This window comes from Corvus hawaiiensis, chromosome 3 (assembly GCF_020740725.1).
Source record: "Corvus hawaiiensis isolate bCorHaw1 chromosome 3, bCorHaw1.pri.cur, whole genome shotgun sequence".
In the NCBI taxonomy this organism is placed as follows: domain Eukaryota; kingdom Metazoa; phylum Chordata; class Aves; order Passeriformes; family Corvidae; genus Corvus; species Corvus hawaiiensis.
This window is the reverse complement of record NC_063215.1, coordinates 111,411,419-111,424,094: the sequence shown is the minus strand read 5'-3', so window position 1 is coordinate 111,424,094 and position 12,676 is coordinate 111,411,419. Positions and strand designations below refer to the sequence as shown.

Here is a 12,676-nt window from a genome sequence, read left to right as displayed (position 1 = left end):
GCCCACTCTCTCAGAAGACAGAACAGTACAGAAATTAATTAAGATCAAGAGAGCATTCAGCATGACGCCTAGAAATATACTGTAGATGTAACAGGAGAAGATTGGCCAGATTAGGCACAAATGAAGTCATGTTGATGAGACTACTCTCTTGTACTACCAAAGAAAGGACTAAAGCTAATGCTTAAAGTGACCTGGGACGTATATGAAAGGCCATGAAAAAACCCCACAGATTTAAGAATCTTGCATTCCTCCCTTCCTTCTTTTTTTATTTACTCTTCCTTTTTCTGAACCTCCAATTTACAGAGAAGCACATGGACTCCTCTGAACCCCACATTTTGATATTCACCAGCCATCATGGAAAGCTGTGCAAAACATTTCTTGTGCCCTCAGGAAGCTGCTGAAATTTGGAAAGAGAAAAAGCACACAACTTTATTGAGGTCGGTGTAAGCCCAGAGATTTCCAAGTTGCATGTCTCTGTTAATCAAAGTGACTGTGCCAACATGATTAGGATACCCACAAAGCCAAGCCAATCAAGCAGTTAACTGAGGGAGACCACAGAGCAGATAGCAAATACCACTGGAGTTGTACATTGTCTCAAAAGATTATCACTGCAGTTGTTCAAACTCTTGTGACCAACAAGGGATTTCAGTGACTCATTGCTATTGTGTTTCTGCAGCTCAACATTATGTCCCATGCATATTCTGGAGCTCCATAGCACCACATGTGTATAACAATGTGCCACTCTTAATAAAATATCTTTGCGGTAAAAGAAGTACCAAAAATATTCGCACAATAGCAGAATGCCAACCAAGCACTGAACTACATTAGAACAACTCATTGGGTGCCATTCCAAAACAGCATCTGCCATGGCCCCAGGAAGTAGCTTTAAAAAAAAAAATATAATAAAATAAGAGATTTTTCTGAAAGATCACAGCTTTTAACATACCAAGGAAACGTCAAGAACAAATTAACATATGACTCACCTCCCTGAGGTCTGTCCCATGGTTTCATTATCAGTCAAGCAGAATCCATTGTTGCAAAAGCAGTTCAAAGCATCCATTCCATCCATGCGCCACACTGAATACGCAGCAAGTCTTCATGTATATACAGCATTGTTAAAAAAAGGAGGATGGCAGGATAACATCTAAAAGGAAAACAAACAACCCCTCCCACACTGGATTTGGAAAGGCCAGCAAAGCCCATCCATGTCAATAAGGGCTAGGAAAGACGATGGTCATTTTTCTGACAATCTTAAAACTTTCCCAAGAAAATGATGGCCTGCAGCTGGGGCACACCAATCAGCTTGCTCTGGCAAAGGTCACTGAAGGAAAGATCCCCTGCTAGCTCAACAGCAGTGGTTTCTTAAATAATCTTGAAACAACGAATAGCGTATGAACATGAACACTTCTTCCTCCGCAGGATTCAGGCAGGAAAACAGGGCCCACATAACTGCTGCTGTCCTCCCGGAAGTATTGCTTCCCAGCAGAGCAGAGCGTCTCCTTCAGATCAGAGCAACCAGGCGTGCTGAAATGAAAACAACAGACTTAATTGACAACCTGGAAAGGAATCATGGAGGAGTCCCATCCAAGAGACATGGTTTGGGCTCCTGCCACAACTAAAGAGGCAGATGAAACTTCTGGCACTGACAAGCTCTGAGTGTCATATCAGATGAAGGTAGGAGATAACAGGGAAACCCTCGATACATCAATCATGTCACAGAGAGGTGTCATGCACAGTAAGAATCTGGCTGAGTTAAGGTTAAAAAAGAGGAATCAAGATATTAGGCTCTTACTTGGATAACTGGGGGAAGGGAGGAGGACTGTATTTTCTAATTAGAGTCCTGATAAAAAAAATGCATGTGCAAAGGGTGCCCTAACAGTAGATTTTGGCTGCTGAAGGCTGGAAGAGCAGCGGGGGGAGCCCTGCAGAGGAAGGACAAGTTTCTAGAGATGCTGCTCCTTCCTCTCCTTTCTCACAGCTGATGACAATGACACAGAAGCCTCTCCATGTCAGGTAGGGACTGAACTGAAAATATTCACACTCTTCTCTCCCCATTTTCTTTTTTCCTTTTCAGAGTCCTGCACTGGGTTAGCAACAATGTATGAGGAGTCTTACGGATATGATGGACAACACACACTGGCACCAAGCCATGGGATGCCATCAGATCTTCCTGTCAAAAAACAATATTCCTCTGCTTGCATTCCAAGCACCAATAGAAGACAGTGGTTTAGGACTTCCACTCACCTACAGACCCACATCCCTGGTGTAGTAACTACTTGCCATCACTGCACTATAAGAAAGCCTAAAATCTGGCAAATATCTTATGGTGAAAATCTGTTCTCCATGATAGGTCTTGAAATAAATTATGTAGCTGAAAGGATGGATATAATAGATTGGAACTTCACAGCCTCTTTGTGGTCACCCACTACCACAGACAGAGCATCCCACTCACAAAACTCCACAAAAACAACCAAAATATAAAAAGCTTAAAATGAACTCAAACTTTAAAGCATCACTGGAGTTTACCATGAAAGGTGCACTGTGCATATATATAGAACAGGAATCCTGCAACACACAAAGCTTTCTACAGATATTCAAGACACCCTTTCAACTTTGATTCACTTAAGCAAAACATCACTGAAGCAATGTTAATCCTCTTGTTTACAGTTACACCCACGAGAGAATGGGAATTCACAGCTCAAGATCAAACAGATACACTAAAGGGAGCTATTTAACATCACTAAGGATAGCACCCTGTAATTACTGTATCAGGGAGGTTGGATCTTTCAACACAGGTTTTGCTTTAAGAAGAAAAGAAGAAATAGGGAGCTTTATTCAGCTCTGGTTTTGCCCCAGCCTCATATCTATTTCAAGTTAAAACTAAACAAAGTACCAATTTATCAACCATTGTTTCAGGACCCCAGATCATCAGAAAACTATATGAAAGAGGCAACACAGCTAAAGCAGTATCAAAAGCATAGAGCAACCAAATGCAGCTGTGTACGCAAATATAAATATTTTTACCTTTGCACCTGCAAAGCACAACTGTTACCAAGGACATGTTGAAAACTGGAGAATCTTGAAGAGCTCAGGCCAAACATAACCCTTGATGGTAAGACCCTAAAGAGTCTGTGTGTGAGGTCTTACTAACTTTCACAGAGTATTTTTTGGGCAACATGGGTGCCTGCTTTTCTGATCCTGTATTCACATTACCATCAGGAGGTGGCTTTTCCAAGCAGCCTTAGCCTCAGGAGGTAGAGTGCCCTAGCTATATGATGTAGATGTCCAGAATGCAGACAATCCAAATTTGGGACCTTTTGTCATATTGACAGCATTTCAACAGAATCTAGGCTTGGTACTTCAGTTCTAGTAGCAGTTCTAGATTCAACATGAATGCCGGACTACAGAAAACCCTCTAAACTATTTAAAAAGGAATTATTCAGTTAATATTCCTACTGAAGTTTGCAGCTAATCAATTATCCACAAGAATTCACCATGAAGTCCACAAGATTTTGTGAACCCCTTCAATAAGAACAGTCTAAATACAACTGTAGGATTCCTGGTAGCAGAGAATTTCTTCACATCTTGATATTTTCCATAAGGAAGAAGAAAAATAGAAGGAAGCCTGTTCCTATGAAAACATATGTATTTTGCTAGCAACTTCACTCAAATGATTCCTATTGCATTAAAATCCCAGTAATGCAACTCCTCTGTGCCCTTGAGAAACCCCATCCACTTTTAGCAGCTGAAGCATTCAAGATCTACAACATAAAGCAATTGGATTTTGAATGCAGGTTGCTTCGTTTTAAAACATTACTGCTCTTTGATGTTTATCTGTTTAAGAGAGTTTATTGCAGCTAATTCACAGCAGGAGTGCCCTGTGGCATCCTCAAAAATTATATTAAAAATATGAAAGATAAGAAAGGAAAACATAATAATTATATAATCTAATTTTTTATGGCTACACAACAAAAATTAAATCCTAATTTCGTAATGTATATGCATAGAACTGTTTCTGACACATACCAAAAGCATGAAGCCATCATACACAGGCCTTTTATTGGAAAGTCTGACAAACCGAAACAGCAAGAGACTCAATACCATATTAGTTAGGTTCCAACTTTATTTAGAAAATGAGTTGCAAGGATAAGCCAGAAACATATGGATGGCAGGTTGTTATCCACGAATAGAGTTAATGCACAAATGGCATTTTTTTATGAACTAGTTCTACAACTGCTGCTGCAGTCACTCCCTTGCACCCCTTAAATTAATTAATGCCAAAAAATGGACCACTCTGGTGCATGACCTGGTTAGCTCAAGATATTACTGAAGGTGCCCATAAGACACCAGCAAATGTAGTCAGGATAAAGCAAAGCCATTAAGACCTGAGAACTCCATTGTGCCAAGCCCAAGACAATGTGTATTTAGCGAAACACAAACAGCCTTACCATGCTTTTCCCTTTAACTGTATCTCTTGAAGGCAGAAACTTTAGGGCAGCATCTTGAGTTGCTTCCTGAGTAGCAAATTTGGTCCATCTGCAGTATAGATCAATTATTATGGATCAACTTATCTGTAATTTCACACACAAGAATCAGAGAGAGTTATTCTATACTAACATGGCAAGCAGAAGCAACATTTGTGGAATCACATTGCAAAGGAGTTTTCACAAAGGAAAGCCTCAACTGACAGATCTTCCACTGAGTCATCCCTTTCAAAACAACCCTTCAAAAGAGTCCTTCTGAGATGCTTTCCAGAGCATGGATTAGACTGAATTTTCTTAAAGCCTTAAAATTCTTTTGGGATTGGTGCCTTCACAGCATAGCCCCAACTCAGTGCGCATTTAACTAGAGATCTGTAATTCATGTTATTCCACAGGACTGGTAAACCTAGAGAGTTTTTCAGAGACGGGAAGAGTTTAAAGATTATCTATCCCAGATGTAGTGGCTGGAGAAAAATGGGTGATTCCAAAGAATAAATGAGAACAGACATTCAGGTCCCTGTTTGTGCTAAAACAAATGAGGATGGATTCACTAGACATTCAAAGGTCAGCTCTGAGCTCCCAAGTTTCACAGTCTGAGACCCACATGTTGGGATCAATACAAACGCCTTTCCAGGTGAACGAGGGTTAAGGATGAAGACTAACTCTGAGGAAATACAAACAAAATCAAAAATACTCTTCCACAATGACTGAAATTTCAGATAGCAATGTAGTTCAACAGAAAAAGGGAACGTGTTTCAACACCCCTGAATAGGCTTAAGTAGATTCCCTAGGAACCAAGCTCTTTGAAAACAGAAAAAACAGTCTTGATTTAAACAACTTGGATGCTGGAACCCATCTGAGAATCTTATGTGATAAACAACCTAAAAAAACCAAACAAACAACAAAAAAAAAAGCCAAAAAACGTTTGAGTATGTCTTCATTGAAGAGAAATTGTGCCATGGACTTCATTACATTCTCAGCTTGTCCTTTTATTCTAGTGTTGAAGACTGCTGATGCAGTAAATAAAAAAAGCCAGCACAGACAGGTACCTTTCAAAAGAGGCATGCACAGGCAGAGGAAAGAATCCTTGTTCCAGCTATTGCACTCAACCCATGTGCCTCCTTTTGCTGTTAATATCTAGTCTATCTCAAGAACAAGCAAAACTGAAATATTTTCTGAACTCCCAGGTATAAATCCTCTTAATTTTCATGGCCATCAACCAAAAATGAGATGCTCCACCTTGTCAGACACACTGAAAACATTGCTTTCAGACAAAAATTATCCCTTGAACACCAAAATTTTCGGCTTAACTATTTCCTTCCCCAAAATTATACTTTTATGGGAAAAAACCACAACAGCCTGTATTCTGTCTAAAATTGAGTAACATTTCCTCCTGGATAGGCACCTCTGAGTGCTTAGAGCCAGCAAAAAGCAGGTGGGAGGATCTAAGGCACCTGACAACAGCCTCAAGTGCATATTTAGCTCAACAAATTGACCAAAAAGACACACTTGTTCTGCAGACGGGATCTGCAAAGGCAATTCAATTCCATTCTGCCCTTTGCAGCTGAGGTATGGAGGCCTTTAATTGCCCTCTGTCACTGTTTTACTAGCACCGCACATATACACTGGCTTATTAGAGAGGGCTACCTCTGCACAGAGCTGTTGCTGACCAGAAATTTCTACAGAAAATGAGAATTTAGGGAATTTACACAAGTGCCATTTAAATGTACATATTTCCTCTGCTAAAATCCCACTCAGACTTGAAAAGAGAAACAAATAAAATTGGAGATCTGCTACACTTAACATTGTCTCCATAAACAAAGGTGTGAATGAAAGACTCCAAACCTCTATTCACCATTTGTATGCATCTTCTATTTCATGACCATCACCAAGGTGCTCCTCACACATGAGGCAGGAAGGGAGAGAGGAAGAAAAAGATTTAATAAATAACAGAGAGGAAAATCCTGATGACGTTAATCTCAACCACAGTGAAACAATAGTTTGAAAGCAAGCCAGGTCTCTCTCCAGTCCCAGGCTGAAGCCCAGCATCCAGCTCATTAAAGTAAATAAAATATAACAGTGAATGAAAAAGAAAAATAATAAGAAAGATCACATGAATAATAGAGAGAATCTGAGCACAAGTCCAACCAAATGATGTCAACTATTATTTAATTTTTACTTTGCTTTCTCAGAAAAAAACACCAGAGAGAGCAGGGGGAGGGAGACCTGGGGAAGTAGTGTGTTAAAGAGAGAGAGGCAAGGATATCCCAGAGGGGTTTTGATAACATAATCACTAAAATAATATATATACATTTTAAAGGCTTTTGACATTATTCCCTTCCAAAAATAATACAATGGAGAGTCAGGAGAAAAAAAAAGGTAATGCTCAGAATTGCAGGAATATTTACATTGAACAGCTCTGGGCCATTGTATCCCAAATGCACCTTCAGTCAAGGATGGAATTTGGCCCAGAGTGGACAGTTGTTTATATAATTAGTACGTGAGTTAAATCAGTTCTTGACAAAATAAAGAAGATTGACATTAGTAGGTTAAGTCATTCTTATCTAAAATTAATAGTATTCAACGAGCGATTAAAATTTGGATGTAAAAAAGATGCTACATCTTTCTTCTGGTTTAGTAGGAAGCTAATCAGAACTCTTTTGAGAAGTCTCTTATGCCCAAATTCATGGAGATCTTTTCCAAACACCTAGGACAATTTTTAATACACCTCTTCTTCCTATTAAATCTTAGGAAAACATTCTGGCTTCTGATCAACACCACTGGAACTGAGATCTTTTTGGGGCCCATTCGAAGACCCAGGAGATTTGGTCTGTCACAGACAAAGGAAATCCTACTCCACAAGCTCCCATTGGCAAAGTTTTGTCAGGTATTGGCATTAAGCATATATTAAAAAAAAAAATTGTATCAATCAGTATTTGAGTAAAAAACTTTGGATTCTCAGAACCCAGGCTGTGCAGGTTACATAAATTTAGCTATTACATGACTTTGATAATCAGTCCTTACTCTTGCACCCAAGAGGAACCCAAAAATCATGATGATTGCTGTTATCTTCGGTGATGCCAGATTTTCATCTCCAGACACATAAAGGTCACCAAAAAACCAAAGTGTTACCAATTACACTTTCATTTTTAAGCATTGAGCAAAACCTCAGTCACCTTTGTTATCAACCTGTGAATTAATGACAATTAAAGAGTTTTATGCTGACCTGAATATGATTCTTGTAGACCTGAATAGACAGTGGCAAGTGGGGGGAATCTGTCCATGACTATGCATTTCAATGCAGCAAAGGAGATTTACTAATTTTTTTGGCTGCCTTTGTTGTCATTTTGGGTTTTGATTTAACTGACCTTTTGTATCATCCTTCCTCAGCGTAATATACACATGGAAATTGAGTGTATGAGTAGGCATTCAAAGCCAAACTTTGATTCCTGGACATGAATGGCACAAGTGATCAAATATTGAAAATACCACATTTTAAGTAAAAAAACCAAACAAACAAAACAATAAAAAAGTCATCTCTATGCCTACCTCAATACAGAATTGCAATATTCACAAGTTACATTTATTAATCAGGAAAGCTGATTGTCCAACCAGACAGCAGGCTAAAAAAGACTAACAATTATAAAATATTAATTGCAAATCAGAAACTCACAAACTATTTCTAAGTATTTATGAACAATCTTCAAACAATTAATTATTAATTGAAGAACTTTGTGAGCAACTTCCTACAGCAAATAAATCAGAGAATTCTGCAATCTGCACAAACAATTTATTGAATAAATTATTAATTGTGATTTAAGTATTCACTCAGATCTGAATCTTTCTTTTTTAGTTAGTCACTATGAAGATTAACCAAAAATCTGCTTAATTCTATTGCCATGGTGTAAATTAAAATGTATCCACTACCTATAATTTTACTGGAAGTAGTCAACACATGACAGAAAGATATTGAGGTCATTCAAACCATAATCTAATCCAAATCTATTTTACCACAAAGTGAAATTTTGGGTGTTTTAGAAGCACAGTGATATATATATATGAGAGGAATTTCAGATACCTGCGATTAATGGACTCCCTGAGAAAATCTGACTATAACTGCACATATTTATAGCCCTTACTTGCAGAAACAAATGCAAAACAGGTTTGAGAATATGATCAGCTTTTTGTTCTCTTTAAAAGCTGGGATAGGAAAGAGGTGTTTTGTATGGATTTGCTTAGTATGCCCTTCAAGGCATTCCCTGCCCCCCAGAACCTTCTGGGTGAACTTGGCAACTTTGAGCTCATTTGTTCTCATTTTGCCTCAGCTGCCCAGGTCTCTAAAGAAGATAATTTCTCTGAGCAGGAGAATAAACACACTGGGCTGATCAGGGCTTAAGATGAACAGCACATAGTAAGATTGAAAGCCAGAGTAAGGGACTTTAACTTCTAGCAATAAGCATCATGTTTATAAAACAGGATCACAAAGAGCAGCTTTTAACTTCCCATCTTGATAAACCTACACCTTCTGCCTTTGCAGCTAACATTTATGATTACTACACTGGTTTAGAAATACCACTCTCAACTATGGTGAACTCTCAATAAGTTGTGTAATAACATAGTAGAAAATAATCCAGAAAAAGAACAGGGTTAACTGCATGACCCACTATTTGGGACATACAGTGAGCACTCAACAGAGAAAGAACATCTGTGATGCTGCTGACTGTGGAACGTGGGGATCCCTGAACACACCCCAAAGGCACACCAGGCAGCACAGCAACCCACAAAACATGGCTCTGCTGCTCCCAGACCACAGGCAGGGAAAGAATCTATGGCTATGCTCGTAACATATCTGGCATTCCCAATAATCAAGCGTTGACTGTCAATTTTTTTTTTTTTTTTTATGATTATGGCCCTTGAGGTTTCTAGACACTGTGGGATTTCATGCATAATTCTCCATGAGCAGCGCAGACAAGCACATCCAGAAGGGGCTTGGAGAAACCAGGAAACTAGGCAGGCACAGATGGTTTTTGTTTCACAGAGCAGACAAAACTTTTCTGAATCATCCTCTTTAACACAAAGGAGCATCTTGAGACAGAGATGTGAGAAAGGCACATAGCTAATGAAGCAACAAGAAATCTCCAGCAAACTATTTCTAAATCTCACTTTAATCTCACCTTATTAAAAAAACTTCTAATAGGCACAAGTGTCTAATTCCAACAAAAGCCATCTTCACCCACCTGGGAATAGGAAATTCAAAGTGGAATTTGCCCAAGTTAGCTTTAAAATATTGTAGGACAAATGCAAAGCAAACTGCAATCTCAGTTTGACAGCAAAAATTAGAAAACAGAGTTTTAGGTGTATTGCTGCTAATTATCTTTGGGCCTTAGATGACATTACTCAGTAACCCATGGCTTTTAACTAAGGCTTTTAAAAGTGGTATTTACGTTAGATCACATTAAGATCTTGCTACAAGTTTCTCCAATAATTCCCAATTTTACTGAAGTCAGCAGGGGTAACTCTGGATTTATACTGGTACAGTTGTGGTAATAGTCTGCTCACTGGCTCTGAGGGTTTAGGTTCGGTTTAAATGGTAGAGTATTAATATTATCATTAGTCACCATGAGAGAATGAGCTGACATAAGTGTCTTTCAAGAGTGAATACACACAGAAATAACCGGGTGCTATATCAGGAGGAAGCACTTTAACTTTTTTTTTTTTTAATAAAAATCAGAATTTGATGTTTCATTCACCTCTATTTTACACATCCCATATAACAAAACTTCATCTGAGAGCCCTGATACAGAATCCACTCATTTATTCCCTCAGTGTCTACTACTCACCTTCACACCTGTCTTATGTTTGATCAGAAGGGCTAAGCAGTAACAAGGAAAGGATGACCCATTTAGAATCACATTTCTCCAAATTCTAATGCCCAGTTGGATGTTCTCTCACCTCACATCTCTCTGTTGCAGCTGCAAATGGCTTTCATGCTTATGTTGCTCGCAGAACAGCAAGAAGGATACTCGCTACAGTTACAGTGAATGCATTCATTTTTTCACTTCAACAATACTTTTTTTAAATATCTGTTTTGCCCTTTCAGTTTTCCACAGCAGTCTAAAAATAGTAAAGCCATGCTTAGAATAAATAGCTTGAATTTGCTACCTAGATTTAATTTCTGCTTGTTTCATAGGATGAGTTAATTTGCCATAAAACTTTAACCACTGCTGATACTGGATTCCAGCATCCATAGTTCCCTACAGAATTTTATTGCCCCTAATATAATAAAATGTAGTTTAACCTTCACTACTAATTTCAGAATTAACTACTACAAACCTGACTAAACGGCCTTTTTTATCCCATGGACATTATCTGCTCATCATTCACCTGAACCTGCCTTCTTTCCACAGCTTAAAGTTCAGTCAAAGGTTCAATAGAAGATTTAGAGTTACAAAGAGTATCTAAGCACAGAGAAGCTTCCAGAAGAAGGATATCTAAAATATTCCTGCAGAAAAAGTCTTCCAAATCTAACACCTCTACAATGCAAAATAATCACAAATTGCTGCTAATTAGGGATCAGGTGAACTGTGCAGACTAAGTGTAATCTTGCTAATAAATAGGTTTGAGTTACAGTAACACAACAGACGATGCTATGAGCTAAACCTCTGTAAGAGGTAGAAAACACCCAACTTCTGGCACTGATGGCCTTTATGAAAGACATACTCACTAGTCTAAAAACAGGCCTTTTGAAAGCCAGGTGAGACACAGCAACAAACCTTTTCATGCCTTTCCATGCCTTTCCATGCATTTCCTTTTGGCAGCACCAAAACTAAACAATCCAGCAGTATTCTCTTCATTTGGATAGGCACATGAAAAGGAATATGCTCTTTATTGAAAAGGGAATATTGCAATATCACAGTAAGTTTATTTGCTTGCAGGATTAAAGAAGCAGCAATTTAATTAAAAACAACAAAACATTTTTGGTCTCCAAAACCAAACCTGCCTCAGTCAGATTTAAAAATCCCATTAATTCACACTTCCTACTGCCAGTGCCCTGTTGCATGGAATGCCATACACGCTGTAATGGGCACTCACAGTGTGGATGCAGTGATGAATAAAACCCAGTTTAATCTCAGTCTAAATCTTGGGCCACCTATTCAGCAATGAAAGCACCTAAGAATTAGTAGATATCCTTAAAACCCACCGGCTTTAGTGATCCACCATGCCTATTATTGCAGGTTCTGTGCTGTAGCAAGACTACATTACAAAGCTGAAGTAGGGATTGAATTACACCAATCTTTATACAACCTTAAACCTCACACCTCTCATTGCAAGTCCCAGAGTTTAGTTCAGAGAATCACTGAGTGTATGAGAAATGAAGTTGGACTGGTGGGCAATTCCACCACCACCCAATATTTTTCATTCCACAGACATGCCAAATAGCTCCCTTTGGAGGCTGTGGCTGGGCTGTGCCAGCAGCTCACACTGAAGGCTTAAGCCGACCCCCACAGGAAGAAGGTTGCTTTGACAGGAGACATCTTCTCTGACCTCAGTTTGCCTGCGTTTCCCACCATAAAACATTTCAAGCCTGCCTTGACTCCCTAAAGCACATCTGTCTCCCACTTCTAATCTGGATAACACCCTCAAGTTGTCTGAACAACCCTCTACCGACACTCTTTTGTTTTCCCCTTCCCTTATTCTGCTCAATAAAGCTGGCTTTTGGCATATTAAAGCTTAATTTGTTTAAGAACAAACAGTTGGGGGCCTGCATCTCACAGACAAGAGTGACAGATCACACGAGGAAACCAAAGACTTCAGGGGCAGAAGATTTGGCAGGTTTGTGTCTCAGTGGAGATGCAGAGCTCATTGTCATGTTTCCAAAAGGCATTACACAGGGCTCCAAGGTGGAGCTGTTTACCAATACCATGATCTCTCCCCAGATGCAGTTGCTACTGCAGCTAATTAAGAGAACAATTAAGACTAAGGCAATCAGTCAAGTACACAGATTCGAGTCATTTTCTCCACTCTCTGATGCTGCGCTGGCTCCCAGAGGGCTAAACCTTATTCACTCATTCAGAAAATGACAGGAAGAAGCTATTAAATATCTGAAAACCATAAAAATGCAATCATACTGTTCCCGAGCTAAGCCACTCACAAGAGACCAATGCCAGGCAACTTAAGAAACTTGCTGGCCCCCA

The 12,676-nt window shown here is 39.1% G+C and overlaps 1 long non-coding RNA gene across 3 annotated transcripts in view; it reads right to left on the bottom strand.

The window, feature by feature from the left end:
• LOC125322420 overlaps nt 1-12,676 on the bottom strand; it is a 56,843-nt gene that overhangs the window by 23,593 nt on the left and 20,574 nt on the right. Inside the window, exons 1-3 of one of the 3 annotated variants that reach the window (XR_007201985.1) lie at nt 6,337-8,621; nt 4,449-4,536; nt 984-1,524 (exon numbers count right to left, since the gene is read on the bottom strand). This is a non-coding gene — a long non-coding RNA (uncharacterized LOC125322420). Of the gene's footprint in view, nt 1-983; nt 1,525-4,448; nt 4,537-6,336; nt 8,622-12,676 lie in introns of those variants that run through there. The other 2 variants (XR_007201987.1, XR_007201986.1) reach the window with 2 other exon arrangements.